Source organism: Dipodomys merriami, unplaced genomic scaffold (genome assembly GCF_024711535.1).
Source record: "Dipodomys merriami isolate MVZ:Mamm:240054 unplaced genomic scaffold, mDipMer1.0.p SCAF_1, whole genome shotgun sequence".
Taxonomy (NCBI): Eukaryota; Metazoa; Chordata; class Mammalia; order Rodentia; family Heteromyidae; genus Dipodomys; species Dipodomys merriami.
This window is the reverse complement of record NW_027202270.1, coordinates 83,382,228-83,406,567: the sequence shown is the minus strand read 5'-3', so window position 1 is coordinate 83,406,567 and position 24,340 is coordinate 83,382,228. Positions and strand designations below refer to the sequence as shown.

Here is a 24,340-nt window from a genome sequence, read left to right as displayed (position 1 = left end):
TATCACAATAAAACATCATTGTGCAATTTATTTCTGCTAATGAAATGTGAAAAATAGGATTGCTAAACAGAATTATAATTCAAAAAGACACAAAGTTTTGTCCAACAGCATGAAGTTTATATGTCAAGATGTATTGGTCAAGTGCAAATCTGTGCCAGAACACAGCAGTACCAGCATGGGGTTAAGGATGGACACCACTGGAGCTCAGCACTGGTGCACTTGGTGTGCCTGATTTGACTGTAGGTGACTAGAGTGGATCCAGCTATGTACTGTGACAGTAAATTCAGACCCACTTACCTATAGCTGGAATCAGGCCAAGAAGTAGGTCAGACCCAAGGCTCACAGAAAAAGTCCAGAATGCTCAGATCAAAGGTTCAAAGGGGTTGGCAGGTGGCTTCAATCCAAAGGATTCTCAGGGTAGCAAGAGACACAGACAGGAAGCCATGGAATAAGCTGTCACAGGGCTCAAAAATCTGGCAAGGGAGGGAAAGGAGAGTTTTTCAGGAACCAGAAATGGAATTAATATGCTCGCTAGATTTTGAACACTGAGTTAGTGGACACCAGGGTTAAGCAGTTCTCATCTGGATGCATGAGGTGTAGCTTGCCTACTCCAGTGCCTCTGTTAGTGCTGCCACAAGAGAGGCTGGAAAAATTAACATCCTGGTGTCTTGATTATTTTAACTCAGAGTCAATTGTTTCAGCAATGATCAAGCATTCTAAATTCTGTTATTTTATTAACTGGAATAGCTAGAGCATGGTTATTTGAAAGAGCCAAACCACATTGCTTTTAAAAATATTGAGGTCATAGACTTCTGTATATATTACAAAAAGTCTATCTAGATATGCACCTATATATACACACACATAATACATACATGTGTATCTATCATCTATCTTCTATTTATAGATATGGATACTAGATACTAGCCCTACATTTGGTTCTGCTGGCCTGGGTTGGAGTAGAGCAGAGAAGTAAAACTATATCAGTTTTCTGGCAAATAGGGCACAAACAATTCAAGGTGCCAACCAGTGTCCCGTAATTAGGATTTTAAATAATGTGTCTGTGTATTATATGTGTGTATTCCATTTGTTATCATTCAAAACAATCAATGCTTATTATTACCAATGATATTCTGATTATTTTGCTAGATATTACAGATCTGGATTTGCATAAAGCATAGTCTTTATTTTCAAAGAATCTGGAGTCTGGTACACAGGAATCATAATGCAATGTCTGGGCCTATCATGGAATGTGGAGGACAGTATAGGAACTGGTATGCAGTGGATCCAGGCTTGTGGGTCAGAAAGTCCATCTAGGACAGGTTGTTCCTTCTCCATTGCACTCTATATCTGTCTGACCCATCCTTCACTACCAACTTCAGGAGAATGTTTCTGCATCCTTCGAGAATATGTGTGAATATTAGGGAGTTAGGCAAACTATAGAGGCAGTAGCAGGAGAGCTTGGAGCTGTGGAGTAGGATTGAACATGTTCACAGTGGTGATGATCACTTAACTTCTCTGAGCTTTGCTCTCCTTGTCTGTAAAATATTGCTGGATAATAGGCATCAAGAGACAAGACAAATGCAAACTCACAAACCGTAACATGCCAAATAAATAAATAGTGGGACTCAAATCCCCACTAGACTCAGTATCCATTGCTTTTGCTCTTATTGCTCCTATTACCACCACACCCAGGAACACACATACAATTCCCAGTTCATTGGAAAAATTTTATGTTAACATATTTCTTCTTTCTCTGGGGACTTCCATTGTGATCTAAGCAGGCTGTACCTAGTGCCATTGTCACGCTCCTCGTAGATCCTGGTTATGATGCCCCAAAGCCCCAAATAAAGTATAACTCAAAAAAAATTGCTCCAAGACTTCTTAAACACTCCCAATTATATAAAAATGGATTCTTCAAATTCTAGGAATATAGATACAAAATAATAGGAAAAAAGATGAGAAAACTCTTGACAAAAGTGTATATGATTTTTATATTAACAACTGAATTGGTAGAGATAGTACATTTGACACACTTTTATATTGTTCAAAGAGCAGCAGGACAGAAGCAGGGAAACTGAGGAGGAAAACAGCCTCACCCACCTGATAGAAATTAGACATAAGGGGTGTTGCAAAGGGACATTTGCTTTCTGACCCACAGGAGACCAGAGAGCAAGAACGCCTTATGTTTTGGAGGCCAAACTTGCAGCAAATCAACTTCTAACATCATTTGGGATAATGGCTTACCTGGGTGTCACAAGCAAAAGGAGCTTAGGGACGTTAAAAATAACATTAGAGCTCTCAGTGCAAGTTTTGATCACTAACAAATCCAATGTTCCTGCTTTCCAAGCAACCAAGGTGGCGGTCCTTTGAGCTTCTGTGTTTTTAAGAACAGACAGCGATGGAATGACCAGCCATTATCTATGGGAGGCATCCTTGAAATGCATTCATTCTATGAGAGAAAGGACCTGGATTGCTGCTGTTAATGCCCAGGCATTTCTCCGCTGCTTTTGGTATGACACTGGGCAGCTCACAGGTCATTCTTTAGGAATTTGACCATGGCTTCATGCTGGTGTCAAGTATTTTAATTCTACTGAAGTATAAAAAGCTTTAAAACTGTAGCTCTGTGGATTGGATTGTAGGAATGTGAAATAGGGAAACTGTGTTTAAAAATCTGGCTTCCTGCTGGGCGCTGGTGGCTCCTAGCTACTTAGGAACCGCACCCAGTCTCTGAGTTCAAGCCCCAGGATAACACACACACACACACACACACACACACACACACACACACACACACACACACACACACACACACACACACACACACACACACACACACACACACACACACACACACACCTGGCTTTGGATCAGGGAGCAAACACCTCAAAAGAGACTCTTCACTGAAAAGTGATCATTTACTGGACCAGTATTTCAGTCAAATGTAAGACCATGACTCAAAATAGATGTCTTGCCTTGCAAACTGCCTTCAGAGTCAGTTTACAACACACACAAGTAAACTAGTTTGTCTTTTTGAAAGCCTTTCATTTCCTCATTTATAGTTTAAATATCTTAAAATGATCACCTCTGACCCTAGGTCCAAATTGCTTTAGGTTGGAACCAGTGGTTAAATCTTCCTTGCACCATTTAAAATATACTCAAAAGTTCTTTAAAATAATTCCCAAGAACATCTCACAATATAAAGCAATGTCAACATTACTAGAATAAATGTGTAATATATAACCTGCCAAGATGGGTATTTTGAAGGAGAAAACTCATTGTTAGTGGGTGAATTCTGGTGTGTTTGGCTGAAGGGTATTAAATCATATTACCATGCATTTTATCTAAAACACAAGGCTTTTTATTATTTTATATTGTCTTCCACATGTATTTCTTAAATTTCTCAGAGTTACAAACTTCACAGCCTGATATCTCATAATCCTTAGAATTGTGTCTGTTTCATAAGAGTATCACTTGTTTAGATGTTGACAATTCAGAAGTGATGGAGTTTCATTCTTAGTGGACTTTAGGTAAATTTGAGTATACAAAGATACATTATTTCTATTCCAAAGACATTTTTATTCTATTCATCTTTATTCTATTCACATTATATTTACACATATGCACACACTCACATCTCTCTCTTATAACAGGAGCCGGTAGGAAGAAAAGAGGGAAACACATGAATGAGAAGGAAGAAATAAATGAATTAATTTAAATTCTGCAAGGAACATTTCTTCTTAGAACATGAAAATTTGAGCATATTCAGAAAGAATTCCTTATAGTGTATATGAATCTTACCAAAAAGATATTTGCCACATTTACCATCTTGGAGAAAATATTCTAGATATTTAAGTTTAACATATGAGTTATAGAGGAACCAAAATTACAAATAGAAATACTTTACAAGTATTCAGAATCAAAAGGAGAGTGAGACTGGTGAGGGGTGAGGCTGATCAGGATGCATTGTATTCATAAAACATTTTGTTAAATGACCCCCCTTTTGTACAGCTACTTGAAAGATAATAAAAATTTTAAAAATAAAGATTTATCTTGAGGTTCATTTTGCCTAACATCAATGTATCTGACCATTTCTGCTTGTCTCAGACATATACTAGTTGTTGCAAATAAGGGAAGCCATGGGACGTGTGTGTGTGTGTGTGTGTGTGTGTGTGTGTGTGTGTGTGTGTGTGTGTGTGTGTGAGTGTTAGAGAGGGTGTAAGCAATCCTTTTCCCTGTAAGTTAAAGACAACTCACATTAAAAGCAATCTTCAAAGAAGAAAGCATTTCTTAAAAAAATAAAGATTTATATATTTTTTTCTTAATTTGAATAAATTGAAAATAGTTCACAGATTAAATAGAAAGAATTCAAAATCTAAAATTTTATATGGCATTCTCTATTGGAATCACACATCAACCCCAAAATGCTTACAAGTCTCTACAAATCTCTACAAAATGCTTACAAATCTTATTTGGCTGTACCATTTTTGGCCGCCCTATACAGAAGCTGGTGAATGACCAGTTAAGGCAGTAACAATGTCAAAGAACATTTCTTAGGTTTGCAGAGCACTCCCTTTGGTTTGTGCACACTAAAAGTCCGTTGATGTACTGACACAACCACCTTTCCATTGTCCTGCTCTGTTTTTATGAAGTTTCCTTATCCATGCTCTTCAACTCCCTTTCTATTATAATACAACTCTGGAAAAGTCTCCCACATGACTAAATACAACCCTGTAATTACTGTGTTGTGTGCATGAGTGTGAAAAGTGCTCTCCTTTGCTAACTGATCTAATGTTAAATAACCATTACTAATGTAGAGTTGATCATTATCACACTTATTAGTCCTATTACATTTCTCTGGTCACTTTACTTTTCCACTCATCATAACTATCTTATATCCCTCCACAGCTTGATGTTCAAGCAAATTACTCTCAATTAATTGCTTTATTAATATTTCACCAAGAAAATGTTTTATATTAGATATCTGAACTGAATTAGAGATCAGGTTGATTTCACTTTGGTTTATTAGCAATCAGCAGACAAATCATCTAGAAGGTCAAGGTCAAGATTACAGGTGACTAGTTATCCATCTTTTCTCTTGTTCTTTGAAGAGTTTCCTTAAGTTTAGTCCAAAATAACCAGTAGAGATGACATATCTACCTGATCACAGGAACCTAGAAACAGAGTGGTTTATTTACTTTTCATACTTTTTATGTGGGGGACCAACCCACCCATGGATCTTTACTATTTTTAACATGGCAGCCAAGACAATACATTTAGAGCAAAAGTAAGGAAACAAGGGTCTCTGCTGCTCACAATATTCCGGTTGTTTCCTATTGCCCTTGTGATAGTATCCAATACCATGATGGTTGAATGTATTTTTCCCCTGCCAGCTTTTTCTTCTTTTTTTTTTTATGTCCAAGAGTGGTATTTGAACTCAGTACCTGCTGTTTTCACTCATTGGCTAGTGATTTACCAACTGAGACATGTCTCCAACTCCTCTTAATTGACATAATTTTTCTGACTGTTTCCCTCGTCCACTCCTCTTCTCACTCACCTTCAGCCCCACAAATGTTTTGCTACTGTTCAAACCTAGGAGAATATTACAGGTCAGATTTTTGTACTTGTTGCTCCTACTAAATCCTCTGGCTCTGATTTTCATGTCTTGTATCACCATTACTAAGTTTGCTGTTCATAGAATGGTGATCATTAGAGGCTAGAGAGTAGGAGGAAGGGGAGGGATGTGGTAAGGTTGCTTAGTGGAGACCAAGTGATAGACAGAGAGGACTGAGAATTTATGTTGTCCTATTACATAGCAGGCTGCAGAAAATGATAATATTCCATGTGGTTTGTTTTTATCATTTATCCATACTTGATACTAGACATTTGATTATATTTTCTTTTCCATGAGATATATGAACATAAGGACAAGCAACACTGAATTCATCATTTCATTCCTTGCACTTCCACTGTAGCTTATTACATATTGGCTACTTGGTCAAATGTTTGTGGAATGACCATGCATGATTAACATTCTACTTACTGTGGCTTAAGTTTAAACAAAATGATCTGGCAGTCATTCCCTGCTATATCCTACTCAACCCACTTGCAAGTATATGCCCTTCTCCTTACCTCATTGATTGTATCGTTCTTTGGGTAATGAAAACTGTCTCAGGATATAAATGTGTCAGAAATACCCAGGACCACAGAACTGGCTGCAGAAGTCTACTCACCTGTCTTTAGTTCCCACCCTTGCCAGTCAGAGCAAGGCATAAATACAGGCTGGGTTTTAATGAGTAGCTTCAAGTTACCTTACAGGAAAAATGTCTTCAAATGCTAGTATGCATTAAAAACACTATATCACTCCACTTCTGCTATTTCTTTTAATATTTAAAGATTTCTCATTAAAATACATAATTCCCATTAGAAAAGAAAGGTGGGAGTAATGTTGCTATTGTTAAAAGCAGTCACATATTCATAAAGATACCAAAGAACATTTTGAGTATAATAAAGAATCCAATGCTTGATAGAAAATGTACTCATTACCTAACTGTACACCCTCTGTACAGTATCTTTACAATAAAAAACTTGAAAAGTAAAAAAAAAAAGAATCCCTTGTCTTCTAAAACATGGTCTCTACTTCAGACCCTTGTTTCTTCTACCATGGAGATTTAGCTTGCAAAAATATTGTTCTCTATTGTTTGCTTGCATATGGATCCTACAATGAATGTAGTTCATGACACTTCTAAAATCTTTTCTTTAATTTGATGCCCTTTAGTCACATCATACTGCTAGTTTCCATAGATTTTCCTCCCTCCCTCCCTCCTTCCTTCCTTCCTTCCTTCTTTCCTTCCTTCCTTCCTTCCTTCCTTCCTCCCTTCCTCCTTCCTCCCTTCTCTCTCTCTCTCTCTCTCTCTCTCTCTCTCTCTCTCTCTCTCTCTCTCTCTCTCTCTCTCTCTCTCTCTCTCTCTCTCTCTCTCTCTCTCTCTCTCCTCTCTTTTCCTGCTTGCTTTTTTTCATCAGGAGTGGGGCTTGAACTCTGGGCCTGGGTGCTGCCCCTCAGCTTTTCAGCTCAAGGCTAGTGCTCTACCACTTGAGCCACAGAGCTACTTCTGGCCTTTTCTGCTTATATGGTGCTGAGGAATGGAACCCAGGGCCTCATGCATGCAAGGCAAGCATTCTACCGCTGAGCCACCTTCCCAGCCCTCCTGCTTTCTTTTTCTTATTTCATCTTTACCTTTTCTTTCTTTCTTTCCTGCTTTCTTCTCTTATTTCATTTTCACCTTTAAGTAGATGTACAAAGGAGTTGTCACGCTACAAAGCAGTACATGAATACAATGAATCATGATCAAGGTCAAGGTCATCCCTCTCATCATTCTCCCCTAACCACAGCAGGCTTTCTATTAGAATGTATTCATAACTATAGGATGTGCTGACATGACAATGAGTTGCTTGCTGAATGAAGAAGTAGACATTTAATTCGAAGAACAACAATGTTATCCAAACAGTTGACTGAGGGTCCAGCTGTATTTGTTGCCTAATATGCTGTTGAGTGATTTTCAGTAGTAGACAGTAGTCCATGTGCCTTTCCACGCTCTTCCTAATATTCTGACAGAGACAAGCTATGCTCTTAGCACTCAAAGCCAAGATACAGCAGGAAGTGAGGGCTGGAATATCTAAGGGTCATAAATTTCTGGGAAATTGGTCTTCTCACAGATTGTGTATTTGCTTGTTTTCATGAACAATCTGTCACTGTCTAGTGCACAGTTTTCCTTAGCTCCCCATGTTAGGAATCAAAAATCAACACACACACACACACATTTCCTGCAGCATCATGGATATCAACACACCTTTTCCCATTCTTATTATTAGCATTCATTGAGTAGTTAATTGGAGATAACAGTTAATACACAGAACAAGTGACAGGTGCATTCACAGTTCTACCTACCATAGTATAGAGTACTTCTTATTTAGGTAACTGGACTTTTCCTGTTAATTTTTTACCTGCAGAGTAAATTTTTAATTAGTATTGAATTTTGGATTTGATAACTTAAGGACAGTGTCCAACAGTTAGAAATCAGTATTTTTCCTACCATATATACTTACATTTGGATGTCTAGAGAGAACGTAAACTCATCTTGTCTGAATAGAATTTAGTCTCAGCCCCTGTCCTATAATAAAAGGGGTAAATGTGCCCTGTTTTCAGGGAATATGACTATGAAATGGTGAGTGTTTATGTTTGTGCTCAAGATAATATTCTTGCTGTACAGTTCAAAGCTGAAAACAAGATCAAGTAGGGAAGACTTTATTTGTCTTTAGAAAGGTTATTGTCATCTGCTTCCTACTTAAAACTTGTATTACCTGAGGAAACCCTAACCTTAGAAAAGATGAAAGGTAACAATCAAGCTCTAGAGTTTCAGGAGAAGTTCAGCCACTGGCAGTTAACCTAGCAACTTCCATTTTCACAGGTGGTGAGACAAAGACCTAGGTGGAGATAGTGTCTTCACTGGTTGTTCATGCTTTATAACCCTTCTCATATACTGAATTGTAGTGCAGAAAAATGGGAAGATAGATTGCTCTGTTTATCAGACAGTATTTGAGCTTGACATAGTTAAGTAAATGACAATCTTTGGGAATAATATTATTTAGGTAGAAATTTGAATAAAGTAAAAGTAGTGAACAATACACAACCAAAAAAATGTTCAAGTATGACCTCCTCCTATAGACTGATATTTCATTATTGAAATCATTGACTGTATAGTCAGAAACCGCCTTAGAAACCTGTTTTACAAAAACACAGGAGTACAGTTATTACCTTCCTGGGTCTTCTGATTCTACTCATTAATAATTAGAAAAGCTACATACCACAAACACAGGAGTGTTTGTGAATAACTGGTAACTGACTCTAACTTTGCCTCTGTGTGTGTGTGTGTGTGTATGTGTGTGTGTGTGCACATATGTGTACATATGATCTTAGAAAAAGTTTTTCCAAAGACCTACTGACCCCATTCCCCAACATTACACTCAGAAAACTTCAGAAGAATGATTTTTCTATATCCAAATATCAAATGACTCATGTTACCTAATTATTTTAGAGCATCTCACGACATTGAGAGAGAGAAAGCTTTTAATTTTCTTTCTCTATGATCAGTATAGTCCTGATAATTTATGCCATAAAGGTAAAACTCAATTTTACTTATGAATAGCAATATAAAATCTTGAAATAAAACATTAAGAAATTGAATCTAGCAACATATGAAGGAAGGCTATTCTCTTCAATAGTATGAATTTAAGAATGCAAGGATGGCTTAATTTCAACTATTCAGAGTTTAGTAAATCTATTAAAATTAAATATTAGTAGAGAGTAAAGGACCTAAGTCATTACATATTTGTAATGATTGTAAATGACATTCTAAATTGTGTTTGATACACATTTAACAAACATGTTTCAGGAAAACTATTGATCAAATTTAGTATTCATTGAAGAGGACTTATTTCTTTCTCAAACCATCAACCAGAATTTGCTTTGAAAAGACAATGATCTCTGCAAATACAGCTATTGTCATTAGACATAATATTTTCATTCATATTCAAGCCTATGGTTATTCAGGAACTTAATGAAATGAAGTTATTAATATAACATAATTTAAATATACTGGATTATGAAATCAATATTCAATAATTAATATTTTTCTCTAAAGACCCCCCAAATTAAAAAATAAAATAGAAGAAAATAGTCAATGATCTGTATACCACCTAGGAACAAAGTTAATAAAAAACATAAAGAAAGGAATGTAAATGTTCTCTGAGACGTCAAGGATTCCATGTGTTCATAGGACTGAAATTTTGCATCTCAGAGGAGAAAGATAGAAAAACTCAATCATGTAAAGATATGAGTAATCTGAAAATGATGTCACAAATAAAATAATCTATATTTTTGTAATAGCAATATTAATTTGTTTGCAAAAAAGCATTTTATATGTTCATATAGAAAAACAAGATATAGAAGAACCAATAGATTTCTGAAAATGAACATGAAGGTATCTTTTTAGATTTAGAAGGTATATTTTTAGATTTAATAATATTAGACTCTTGTTACAGTATCTATTATCTATGTGCCTATCATTTATCAATATTCTATCATCTGTCTCATAAAATTGCTGATTTTCAACTCATCATGACTGAAAATGGTCATTTTCATATGACTCAACACACAATGTAGGTGTTGGTCTAAATCTACGGGTAAAACATATCAAATTACAAAAAGACATGAAAGTCAATTATCCTTCATCTATAATAAGTGTAAGATATGCATAATGATTTAATATGTATTTAGGACTCTAAAACAAAAATTAAATTTAAATATACATGCTTTGACAACTGTCCAAACAATATCACACATTATTGATGAATTTTAGATTAGTAGCAAGTGCTGGGAAAACAATTTAGCAATATCTGTGAAAAGAGGCACAGATTTTTTCCTAAATATATCTAGTTGAAAATATTTATATCACTTGGGGTTGGAAACATGGTTCAAGTGGTAGATTGCAGCCAATTAGTAAAATTATTAGATACTAAGTTTAACTCCTTGTCTTAAACAAAAGGATTGTAATCCCATATACAGTTGAACATATGTGTAAAAGTTCTCCACAGGAGTACTAACTTTTATTCATAATGACAAAAATAGAAAGCCATCTAAGTATCAACCAATAGGAGACAAGTAAACTCTGGAGTGAGACATACCTGTTGAAAAGAATGAAACAAAATATGTATGCTTTTATATAAGAAATAGTGGAAGGTGGGTGCCTATAGATTATGCCTATAATCCTACCTCTCAGAAGGTTGAAATCTGAGAATCACAGTTTGAAGCCAGCCCAGGCAGATATATCCAAGAGATTCTTATCTGTCAGTAACTAGTAAAAAGCCAGAAGTAGAGGTATGGCACAATGGTAGAGTTAAAAAAATACAAAACAAAACCATGTGAGGGTACAAGGTTTTGAGTTCAAGTCTAACAGGACCAGAATAAAAAGGAAGAAGTAGAAATAGGTAAGGGAAAAAGTAAGGAATAAGACAGAACAAGTGGTAGCCTATCATGTGCATAAAAAAAGAGAATGAAGATGGGAAAATCCTTCATAAATAATAAATGTCTAGGCTTTGTCTGGAACACTACTTTGAAAGAGGAGTGTGAGTGTTTTGGAAAGAAATCGTGAAGCTGGGGGTTTAGGATTAGAAGGAGATAAAGTTGTCACTTGGTGTCCCTTGTTATGAATTCAAAACATAATATTTATGTTATGATTATGATATTCAAAAGACTCAAAGTTTCACATTAAATTTTTGGGAGAAATTTGTCTCATTGGCTATCATAAAGGTCAAATATTTGTGGAGTGAACTATGCCTTGCCATAGAAGAAAATGGGTTGACAAACATCCCAGATTGGAGATGACCACTTCCCTAAGTGTGGTGGTGTAGTCATAAAATGAGAAATGGAAAAATGATCTGATAATCTTTCTTGCTGAAAACCTATGGGGCACAACATACCTACTTTCTTGCGTCCTATAAACCTTTTATATGGAAGTATATTATCACAGCCGCATTCTAAAACCCACATTTGAAGTCTCTCTATTTCTCTTTGGGAAAAGCATATGGGGAAGAAGTCTATATGATGAGAAAGCCCTTTTCACATTTCCTTCTCACTCTCAATAGTAACACCAGCAGGAATGGCAAATAATGTTCGAGTCTGAAGGCAAGTACGGCAACTACAGAGACCTCCTTTGATACTTCTGAAGTCATTTTTAAATGGAGCCATCCATTTTGTCTGAGTTGTACAACTCATCGAGAATCTAGTACAGTCATCTATTGCTGCCCGCTGATCACCTGTTCCTCCCATGATCTCTGCGTTTGATCTTGGCGACATTAAGCAGCATGGGGAGCGAAAGCAACTTTGGGTACCCTGCCACCTGCCCTCATCAATTGACTTGGTGGAGAGAACCTTTTTATTTGCCATTTACCTACTGCCAGTGAGGGTATGCTGGGGTGAGTAGCGTATGTCTGAAGAATTCAGCAGGGGGTTCAGCCTACAAAAAGATAACCAAGTTAAAACACAGAGAACCCTAGTGCTTTTAAGCAAGGAAGTGATGTCAAACGCCAGATTGATTCCCTTAAAAATGGAATCCTCCTAAACAGTTTGAACAATTGCTTCATGGGATAACTTTGCACTCTCCTTGAAGGGTCAACTTGGTCTGGAGCTCTTCTCAATGGACTCAGTAGGAAGTGCCAACAACTCCCTAGCTAAAAAGAGACTTTTCTGTTTCATTTTTTTCCATGTGGACTGCAACACTGAAGTAAGTACTCTAGGAAAGGCAGTCTATGTCTAGGCGTGATTATCTGCACATGCAGCTGAAGTCAACAGCAAAGATATCAATACCTAGAGTAGTAGATGGTTGGCGTTGGGCAGAACTCCCTAACTTCCAACAGAGGAAACTCTACCATGTTTAGGGGGCAATGGTAGTAGTCTACAGGAGAGCACAATAGTGGAGGTGAGGAGTGCACTAAACAAGGCAAGCACATCTAGTTTTCTCACCAACACGCCACAGTGTTCTATGGGCAGAGAAAAGTCAAGGGTTGGGTGGTTATAAATTTAATATCCCTTGGTTCTTATTTCTTCAGAAGATTTAAATGAAAACTAGGGAATGTGTATAACAATTGTCATTCTGTCTTCTAATTCTGGATCAATCAAAATAAATACCTATTAATTTGGAAAAAATTCATTTGAAAGATTGAATTCATTTTAATGAAATAAAATTATTCTTTTATAATAGTAGATACTTATTTCTTATATTTAAATGTATCTTAGTATTGCATTTTATGGTAGGATGTCTAAAATCCAGATAGATTTTGTTTTCACCATGCTGGGGAATCTACTCCATGGCTTCACATATGGTAGGCCAGCACTTTATCCTCAGCTTAAGAGTATTTTAATTAGTTAATAGATGTTATTGTGTGTTTCAGCTATATCAGTCCAACAAACTTACCAGGAAGGCTAGATCATCCAATCCAAATGAGACTGTGGCCCATGTTTTGTTTTTGAAATTTGTATTTGGTTCTGGATAAAACCTCAGTTCTCAAAGTGTATAGAAAGAGAGAGGTAGAAACTGAACTCTAACCTTGAAGAAGAGACAGATGATGTTTTATGTAAGCATAAAAAACAAGGGGATAGGGAGGGTAATTTGCTTTCACTCTGGGCTTAGATACTCTACAAATCTATTAAGTAAGAGCATTGACCTGTTTCCTCCTGTGGCTACTACATGTGTTCATATCTCATCAGGAGGCATTCCATTTATTACCTCAATCTGGGGAAATAATATAAAGTTTCTTTCTTTCTTTCTTTCTTTTGGCCAGTTCTGGGGCTTGAACTCAGGGCTTGGGTGCCCCTAAGCCTCATTTGCTTAAGACTAGCTACTACTTAAGACTACTACTTGAGCCACCGCACCACTTCCAGCTTTTTCTGAGTATGGAGGTACTGAATAATAGAATCCAGGGCTTCATGCATGCTAGGAAAGCACTCTACCACTAAGATACATTCCCAACCAATAAAGTTCCTTATACTTTAAATTCAAATATGCTACTCAGATGTTTCTTTATTGAATAAAAATTTGTTTTTGAATTAGTACAAATTATATTATGAAGAGGTTCCATTGTGATAATTCCATACATGCACACAGTATACTTAGAACAAATTTACCTCCTCCTTTATGGATTTACTCCTAAAGAAATTCAGCAATGATATTCAGAAGCTACCTTTGTGTTCCAGAACATCTGTGTCAAGAGCTGGCTGGCTTGTTTTATACAAAGGTAGATTAAGGTACAAATGAGCATGAATGACAAATAGGAGTACAAGTTATCCACCTATGAATATGTTTAAAAATAATCACTGAAATGAGACGCCTCAAGTTCTCATGCCATTAATGAGAACTTTACCAAGACAAAAATAAGCAATGGAAATGTAAACTCATTCTATCTCCAAGGGACCCTTTAGGGGACTAATCTGCAGGCTCTTTCCTTACAAAGACTTTTTAAAAAGTAGATGTTGCAAGGGTATTAATTAACAACTTAATTAATATGTAAGAAGTAGCTGCTTATTAACTTCTACCACAGGAGAGCAGCATTTAAATACCACATTTCTAGCTCAGATCTCTTCTCTGCATTTTTATATACTTGATATCATTTTAAAACATATATTCTTTTCTGTCTGACTTCAACTTAAATTTCTCTGGCTCTAAGTTTTCAGCTTGATATTTTCCATTCATTCATCACCTACATCCATTTTTTCAGTTCCAATAATTAGCAGGTGCATATACACATGTGGACACACTCATCACATTGAGTCTTGTGGACTCTGCTTCACAAATAGAAGTTGAACTTTTCTTTAGCAGCTTCTTTGCTCACTCTCTGTCGATGGGGCTCTGAATTAGCTTCTGAACTGTCATTTACACTATCTTGTGCCTTTACAGTTCCTCTCCAACTGAGAAGAACAATTTCCTTAAACTAAAAATTGGGTCATGACACATTTTTTTTCTTTTTTAAACTCTTTGTTTGGAAATAAATTTTGGCTTACAGAAGAGTGCAGAAATAATATGCAAGCCATTTACTTCCCCTCCTGAAAGAATAGCACCTTATATGACCCTTGTACAATTAGGAACAGTAAGAAATTAAAACTGGTACATAAAACACTGTTAACTAAGGATATTTTATGAATTTCTTCAAGTTTTTCTACTAATGTCATCTTTTTTTCCTGTCTCCAAATCTCAATTTTATAGTACTTTTCCACTTTAAAGCTTACAAGGATTTCCTGCTGTTTCAAGAATAAAACTCAAATTTCTAATTATGTTCTACAAAGCACCGCATGTTCCCTGCTCAGCCTATCTTTGCAACTCCATTCTTTTCAATTCTGCCCTTTGCTCTGCTCAACACCACTGGTCATCTTTCAGTTTCTTCAATACCCTGGGGTTCTGCTCTACTCAAGGACTTTCTATGTCTGTTTCCTCTGCATGGATGCTTGCCTTACGTGTCTTTGAGCAACCAGCCCTTTCTTTTTTCCTTCTGTCAGCTTAAATATCACTCTTTCCAAGATCTCTTGAGACATAGGTTCCTTATTGCATTCTTTCTGCTTATTTCTCACCCACTCAGTTTTGAATTCTTTGCAACTATTTTTTTCATTCATCAGCTCATTCTATTCTTGGTTAGTCCGTTAAAATGTAAAGCCCCAGGAGAGAAGAGACCATATGTGTATTAGTTTTCTATTGGGATCATACAGAATTGCCATAAAAGTTTCAGCTTATAATAGTACAAATTTATCTCACAGTTATGTAGGTCAAAAAGTAGTGGGTTTAGCTCATCTGTTGTGAGTTGGGTGTTTGAGGGAGAGTGTGAGAGAGAAAGAGAAAGGAAAGAAGGATGGAGAGAAAGAGAAAGAGAGGGAAGGAAGGAGGGAGAGAGGAGGAGAAAGAGAGAATGAAAGAAAATCAAAGAATGAGAGAGAGAGAATTTCTTGAGATTGATTCCAGTGACTCACACATATTAGGTAAGTGCTGTACCACTGGTCTTGGTCTTGAAAACAGGACTTAGATATTTACAGGGCTTTGTTCTGGTTCCCTTTTCAGTGCTTTGAGAAAAAATGTGTTACTCGGGTTGATGGTAGAAGTCTGCTCCATGTTATTAGAGGACAGAGCTCCCATTTGTTTTCTGGCTGATGATCAGGGTCATTTATAACTTCTGTAGGCTATTTGTATTTCCTACCTTGTGTCCTCCCCCATTTAAAAGCCAGTGACAGTTGTGAGCTCAGTCCTTATATGCTTAATTTTTTGTTCTGCTTCTTTTCCTATTTTTCCTGTCTCCCCTCAGGGAACGTTTTCTGTTTTGAAAGGCTCATATGATTAAATTGGGCCCACCTGGATGGCTCAGGGCACTGTTCATCAGAGACTGCACTGTGATTTCCCCATATTTGTATGTTGAACCCCAAGACTGAATGTCATTACATTAAAAAAATAAAGCTTCTAAGGAGGCAATTAAGATATAATGAGGTCATATAATGTTTCCTTGGTTTAATAAAGGTGTGTGTGTGTGTGTGTGTGTGTGTGTGTGTGTGTGTGTGGCATTCACTGAAGAAAAGCCATGCGAGGGTGCAATGAGAAGGTGGCTATGTACAAAAGAGAAAATGAAGTCTTACCAGACCCCAGCCTCTGCAGAATATTCATCTTGAATTCCAGCTTCCAGAAGCATGAGAAATCAATGTTGGTTGTTTGAAACAATCAGTTTGTGGTATCTTGTTATAAGAGCCATGCAGACTGATGTGCAATCCTATTTCAAGTCCCTTGACCTTAGTCACATCTGCAAGGTTCAGTTTGGCATGTATGATGACAGTCATAACAGATTAAGATGTGGCATTTTCTGGGACACATATTTATCCTTCCACATTATCTGTTGCTTTGGCTGGTGTATCATTAAGTGATACAGTTTCAAATGGTTTTATTCAACTTCCTTGAGAATTATTCAAGAAATTTAATCTAGACATGACAAAGTCCTTCCCCAATTTCCTCCCTGTACTGTTTTCCCTATCCTAGTGCATCCCTGAGTCTTCATCTGCGAATTCACCAATTCTGTTGAACAGAAAAATTACATGTATTGCAATGTCCTCATGTTCTTGAATTTGTATTAAGAATTCTATTTAATGTATTTTAATGTCTTTTTGTGCCATCCTGGGTCTTGTACTCAGGGCCTGGGTGTTGTCCCTGAGCTTGCTCAAGGTTAGTCTAGCTCTACCACTTGGGCTACAGCTCTATTTCTGGCAATTGGATGTGAGTCTCTAAGACTTTCCTGCTGGACCTGGCTTCAAACTGAAATCCTCAGATTTCAGCTTCCTGAGTAGCTGGGATTACATGCATGAGCCACCAATACCCAGAGATATTTCTTATTTTGAATTGCTAGTAGAGTATGTGTGACACATCTAAAGATCTGTTTTTCCCTCAATGACAATTCTCCTTGCGGAAAATCATCTTATCCTATATGCTACCAAGTCTGCAGATTTAACTTGGGCATGACACATTAAAAACTTGCAGCTGATGTTCTAGTGACCTCTGTTTAAGCAAAGTTTTCTGTGCTTCTTTCCTCTAAGATAACTCTGTTTGTCCACCATGCTCATCTCTGCTGAAGCAGTGGCAGCCAGTATAAAGACTGAACGTGTGTGTGTGTGTGTGTGTGTGTGTGTGTGTGTGTGTGTGTGTGTGTGTGTGTGAAAGGGGGTGGAGAGAGAGGGGTAGGGGAGGGGGAGAAAGCAAGAGAAAGCCATTGCCTAAGCGAATCCTCTTCTGTGCAAGTATACACAAGAAGGCTTAAGAACAACACTCTGTTCTTGAACTGTGGCATTCAGCTCTCCCTATTATTTAATTTTGTGTACACATTTGTTGAGAACAGTACGGTAAATTGTAGAAGCAAATATTTTGAACCAGCAAATTTCAACTCAGATTTTGCCTTAAATAGCTTATATGTGGGCTGGGAAGGTGGGTCAGTGGTAGAGCTCTTGCCTTGCATGCATGAGGCCCTGGGTTCCATTCCTCAGCACCACATAAGCAGAAAAAAAGCCAGAAGTGGCACTGTGGCTCAAGTGGTAGAGCGCCAGCCTTGAGCTGAAGAGCTGAGGGACAGCGCCCAGGCCCAGAGTTCAGGCTCACAACTGGACCCCCCCAAAAATAGCTTATATGTTCCTTAAAATGTTGAGCCTCAATTTCCTCATAATAGAGGTCCCTTGCTAAGGATTATGTCATAAGGATTAGTTCATGCCATCGCTCATAATTGTCTCAGTAAATTTAGATAATAATGAGAAGAGGGATATCCTACATAACTTCACACCTACAAAATTCCCAAACACACAGATACTCATAACACTACTCAAAGGTGGTGTCAGCAGAGATTGTTGTTGATTTGGTCATGGGGAAGACATTTGGTTAATGATAGGAATCAAAAGTTTAGGTAGATGGAGTAGGCAGAGGAAATGGAGGAACTTGTATAAATTGCTGGGCTCAGAGATTCAGAGGCACTTAAGGCAGAGAAGATAAATATTTTTAACCAGTTTACCTCTTCTGCGTGGAAGAAGACCCAGAATTTTGAGGGATGTTCTAATCTATTCTTGGCATAGTTGTATTTGAGTATGTGTGTATGTCTGTGTGTTACAGAGAGAGAGAGAGAGAGAGAGAGAGAGAGAGAGAGAGAGAGAGAGAGAGAGAGAGAGAGAGAGAGAGAGAGAGAGAGAGAGAGAGAGGGAGAGAGAGAGAGAGAGGAGTGAGGGAGAGAGAGAAGAGGGAGGGAAGGAGGGAGTGGGGGGAGAGGTTTGTTCTAACATTCAACACCTTCACCATATTCTTGAATTTTACCTTTGAACACATACTCTCACCCATCTGGTTTCCTATTGTGAGGCAACATGAGTTCCCATGGCATTTCAGACTTCTTACTAAAAGCTAACTATCAAAACACCATTATTAGCTGGCTTCACTGAGATAAAGCCAGCTCAGCTGGCTTCAGGTTTCCAGAGAGGTCCTTGGGCACTGACTTAGGCAGGCTGGTGATTGGGAGCCCTGCAGAGGCTCAGTGGAGAAAACTGCATGGGGCTGAGAAGGAGTTAGCAAGTTCAACATGTCTGTTTTTCTCCAAACAGGCTTCTGGTAATGTAGAATGATATTATGCATCTTGAAATCACAAGGCTTTGCTGAGAGTGAGTCTGAGTAAGTCAGAGTAGGTAGGCACATTTTTGCTTTTACAGAAAATGAGCAGAAGCCGTGGCAGCTACAGTTCACTACCATGCACTTCTGTTTTGTAAAGAAAACTCCACCTGGGTCTGTGCTGAAGATCACCACCATAGAAATCAAAGCTCACAGCTGACAGATAAGTATGTTGAGAAGAATAGTAGCTAGGCTTTTGTCTAGAGAATAATAGGAAGTATCTTTGGAGTGCTAAGGGAAAAACAGAGAAGATAAATCGATTCAGCTGTTTTTCCTACACTGAATTAACCGTGAGACCTAAAATAAATAATGCTCACAGAAGGGTATATATTGAATGAAATTAGAAATTGTTGCTATATTTGTGTTTGTTTTCATCTGAAAAAATTAATTAATGTATTTTTAGGGATTTTTAAACAATATAATATTCAGATCCAGGATCATTCCACTGGTATCCTTCCCTTATCAGATATCACCTTGACCACACACATTAGTACCTAGAATCATTTTCATTTATACTTTTCCATGGCATAATAGGAAAGGACTTTCCAAATTGTAATAATTAGATAATGAACTGATTGTCTAGAAATTTGTTTTGATTATTGGGAGAAGAGCTAAATAAAAAAGTTAAGAAAAATCCATTATTTTAAAAGTCATTACCACTGGGCCCTGGTGGGTCATGCCTGTAATCCTAGCTACTCAGGAGGCTGAGTTTTAAGGGCAGCAATTCAAAGCCAGCCCATGCAGGAAAGGCTGTGAGACTCTTATCTCCAATTAACTACCAGAAAACCAGAAGTGTCATGGTGGCTCAAATGGTGGAGTGCTAGACTTGAACTGAAGAGCTGAAGGACAGCGCCCAGGCCCAGAGTTCAAACCCACAACCAACTACAAAAAAAAGGAGTGCGCTGCCATGCACACCTCTCTGGGCATCAGCTGATGCCTGCACATGTGAATTTGTAAAGCAAAGCATACAATTAGAGCCTAGGAAATTGAGATAATAGATAACCATGAAGCATGTTAAGTAGATATGTTTTAGAGACAAAACATACAAGAGAAAAGACCAGAAAGGAACAAGTATGTGCAAATTTGGAAAATTCATAGATAGAAGTTATAGTAAAACCTCGTAGGCCAGATTATAACTAGAGGAAAGAGCAACAAACTACAGGGTAAATCTGTAAAAATTGAGACTGTAGTGTGGCGAGTCAAAGGATGGAAAGTATAAGAAGAAAAATATGTGGATGAGATGAAAAGTACAAGTATATATTCATTGGCTTAGTGCTGAAAGTTTTTGGAAAAAATGGGCATGGTTATATTATGCTTAGGAAATGTTAGCAACAATCAATTCATTGTGCATCCATTGGTCAACTAAAAAAAAAACTAAAGACCAAAAAAAAGCTGTTAGAAGGAAATGACTGATTACCTATAATATAAAAATAACCAAAATTATAGCAAACTTCAGAAGCAGCAATCAAGGAAAAAAATAAAGCTTGAGGAGCTACATTGTCAATCTAGAATTTTATGTTTAAATAAACTATTTGAGGAAAGTGAAATATGCAGATATTCTTGGAAACAACTGAGCGTTTCCTTCGACAGACTTTCAGTAATGGAATGTTCTCTGGGTCTACTGAAGGAAATCAAACAAGAAAGGAAACAGTGGTATATCATGCCTGTAATCCTAGTTTTTTTTTTTTTTTTGTAATCCTAGTTTTTCAGGAAATACATCCAGAGGATCAAGATTTGAAGCCCTGGGCAGAAAAGCCCAAGGGGCTCCATCTCCAGTATAACCAGAATTAAACATGGGTGGAGGTGTGGCTAGCAAGCAGAGCAAGCATGGGGTCCTGAGTTCAAAGCAGAAAAAGGAAGAGACTTAAACTAGGACTATCATGAGACATAGCAATCTTTCTTCAGTATGTAAACTGGAAAAAATTTAATTCCTACCTCATAAAGATGTCTGCATTCCCATGTTTACTGAAGCATTATGCAAAATAGCCAAGAGAACAACACAATCCAAATGCTTATCAACAGACATGGAACTTACAAAAATATGGCATATATACAAAGCATTACTTAAAAAAAGTCTTTAAAAAGAGAGGTTCTGTTGTTTGCCAGAATGTAGATCAGTCTGAAAGACATTATGCACAGTGAAATATGCTATACTCACATATAGAATAAAAAGAGCTCAAATGCATAAGAGTAGAGAATCAAAGAGGGATTGGCACAGAATCATTGCATCTGGTTTTCACCAATCAAGTCCAGGTATTCTATCAACTCTGAAGAATTAGCATGGTCAATACCCCTCAGATACAACCAAGGCTGTGTGTTGGAGAAGGTGTTTTTAGAGATTATCAACATGGTTGTGTAAACTCCTCTTTCGCCAAGTAGAATCTTATTCTCTGGATTTTCTCCTCAAGCAAATGTTTGATTGCACACTGAGTCATTACAGTGGATCCCTTAAAGACTGCATTGTTGCTTGGCTACTGAATTAAATATATCCTCTCATCAGACAGTTCTGTTACTTCTAACTAGTGAGATTTCTGAAACACACACCACAAGAGCAGTCACCTTTTCCTTAGGAGTTTCTGGAAACTGCAAGCTCAACTAACGACAAGATTTGTCTTACCAAAATAATGCACTATAGCAATAGTCTCCAAACTAAGAATAGAATTATTACACATTCCAGCAATAAATGTCAATCTAACAGTAAAATCTTTTGAGAGTAGTACTGGGTTTGAACTCAACAATAGAATTATTAAAGGATGTGTTACACATTCCCGCAATAAATGTCAATCTAACAATAAAATCTTTTGGGAGTAGTACTGGGTTTGAACTCAGTGCTTCATACTTGCTAGGCAGACATTCTGCCACTTGAGTCATGCTTCCAGACCTTTTTGATGGGGGGCATGAGGCTTGAACTCTGGGCTTGGGCACTGTCTTTCAGGTCTTTGGCTCAAGGCTAGCGCTCTACCACTTGAACCACAGTGCCACTTCCAGTTTTCTGGTGATGAGAGTCTCACAGCCTTTCATGCTCAGACTGGCTTTGAACTGTGATCCTCAGATCTCAGCCTACTGAGTATCTAGGATTACAGGCCTGAGACACCGATGCCCTGCATCTAGAAGGTCTTGCTTTTTCTCAAGCTAATCTTGAACCACAGTCCTCCTGATCTCAACCTTTAGAATACACAGGATTACAAGCATGGGCCGCTATACTCGGTTTAATGATAGCATTGTTGAATTGTTGCCAATAAAAATTTTTGAGTTTTTACAAGTTATGTAGGAAGTCAGTTGTATTATTCTATTTGGCAAAGAAAGAATATGAAAGTCAGAATGGAAACCTAATTAAAGCTGATTGATAATTTGTTTTTTCCCTTCTCCTCCACAAATTATACCGACATCAAATACAGTGAAAGCAGGGATTATACTGTGGGGGAGGGACATACAAAGCAACAAAGAAATAATCTTATAAATGTGTAAGAAACGATCGCAAGAAAGGAAAAACATTTGAATATTTATCTTGGGGTTCATTTCACCTAATATCAACTTATCTGACCTTTTCTGCTTGACTCAGACATATACTCATTATTGCAAATAAGGGAAACCATGGGACCTATGTTTCTTTGGGCCTGGCTTACTTCACTTAATATAATTTTTTCCGAGTCTTTCCATTTCTTAATAAATGGGGCAATGTTATTCTATACAGGTGGACCCATCGCAACAATGAGATGTGCATGTCATGTAGAAAAATGAACTTTACAACTTTGGCTGGGGGGGTAGTGGAGGTGGTGGGGGGTAAGGGGATAGGGGGGAGATGGGAAGGGATGGGAAGGGGAAACAAAGGAGGAGGCAGCAATACTTGATAAGAAATGTACTCATTACCATGCCCATGTAATTGTAACCCCTCTGTATGGTATTTTTACACAAAGAAAAGCTGATTAACTCAGAAATATTGTTGTCTAGTTGAGACTGAAACTCAGTTTATTGTGAAAGTAAACCCAAGATTCTTTCTGTTACAACAAACTACTCGGTGTAATTTATTGAGGATTAGGTTCTGAGACTTACTTAATAAGTTCCTTTGTGGAAATCTTCAAAGAGTTTTGTCTATTAAAAAGGAAAATGTATTTCTAGTCTACAGTGATGAACTAAAAACTCTCATAGCATATCCAAATTGAACAGTGATTTTATTTGAGTTTAGGAAGGGTGTGGTCATCCATTCTATTAACTGACTATATCTATTTGTCCTGTTTGGGAACATACTTAGATTTTCAGATCTTATATCTTCACTTCTTTGGTTTTATTTGTATCTGGTTTGTTTTGAACAATTAAATCCACAATGAGGGGTTGAGAGTAAATTCATAGTTTGCTACTTTCTCATTTGTATTTATTTTTTGTCTGTAAATGCAAGTGTCTGTGCTTGAGGCAGGTTCACCTTAACTTACCTGGCTTCAGCTAGGAGGGTGAACCAGAGCCCATAGCCAAACAACAGCAACACAAAAGTATTTGCAAGAAATATGCTTTTTAGTGTCTAAAATTGTGTTGTTAACAAGAACATAACCTATTTTCTCTGATTGCTTTAGAAGTTAGTTCTTAAAGTGAATTCAACTACCACCAAATTCAACCAATCAAATACAAACAAAAAAAATCCTCATCAACAACTGTAATTGAATTTAGTTCCCTTTTTCCTAGAGGTAATTAGGCAGAGGGTAAAGAAATGGATATGAAAGGCTAGAGGCAAGGTTGCCTATGTTATATAATGACAAATATTTGCTAAAAATGTTGTCTTCACTAGCAAGAGGAAGAAGCTGAGAATAGAATGTTAGTTCTGAGCTACGACACAAACTCAGAACAGTTAGGTAGTGTGTAAAAGAAATAAAGGATATAGAAAGTGTTAAAGAATTTGTGGATGTGTAAGCTTGAGGGAGACATTTGCTTTGTAACTGTAATAACTAAAATATAAAACAAAAATGTTTTGGGAAAACAAAGATTGTTTATAACTCAGATTTGTTATCAGGAAAACATCAATGGTATGATTAGAATAGGTTGTCTCAGAATAATACACTTAAATTCAGTTGGACAAAATAACTCTGAGAGATGACAATGGCTAATCTACTAAATACTCTTTTCACTTGGTTGGTATCAGGGTTTAAACTCAGGGCCTTGTGCTCGTTCAGCTGCTTGTTCACTGGCACTTTACTATTTGAGCCAAACTAGAGTGAAGCCCAGCTTTTTTTTTTAGTAAGTTTTTTTTATGTGAAAATACCGTACAGAGGGGTTACAATTACATGAGCAAGGTAATGAGTACATTTCTTATTAAGCATTGTTGCCTCCTCCTTTGTTTTTCCCCTACCATCCCTGCCCTCCCATCTCCATGAACACACTCCCCCCTTTCCCTGCCAAAGTTGTAAAGTTCATTTTTTGACATAATGACTGGTACATCTCATTGTTGCAATGGGTCCACCTGTATCCCTATTTAAACAATTTGTTTTTTTCCTTTCCCCTCCCCAAATTATTTTATGCTGGCATAAAATCTCTTGAAATTTCTTGAATGGGCTAGTTTCAAACCATGATTTTCCATATGT

General features: G+C 37.2%; 1 long non-coding RNA gene across 1 annotated transcript in view; it reads left to right on the top strand.

Annotated features, from left to right (window-relative positions):
- LOC138839274 (uncharacterized) overlaps positions 1-12,680 on the top strand; it is a 43,609-nt gene extending 30,929 nt beyond the window's left edge. The window contains exon 5 of the long non-coding RNA XR_011375938.1: positions 11,704-12,680. This is a non-coding gene — a long non-coding RNA (uncharacterized lncRNA). The remainder of the gene's footprint in view (positions 1-11,703) is intronic.
- The last annotated feature ends 11,660 nt before the right edge of the window (positions 12,681-24,340 follow it).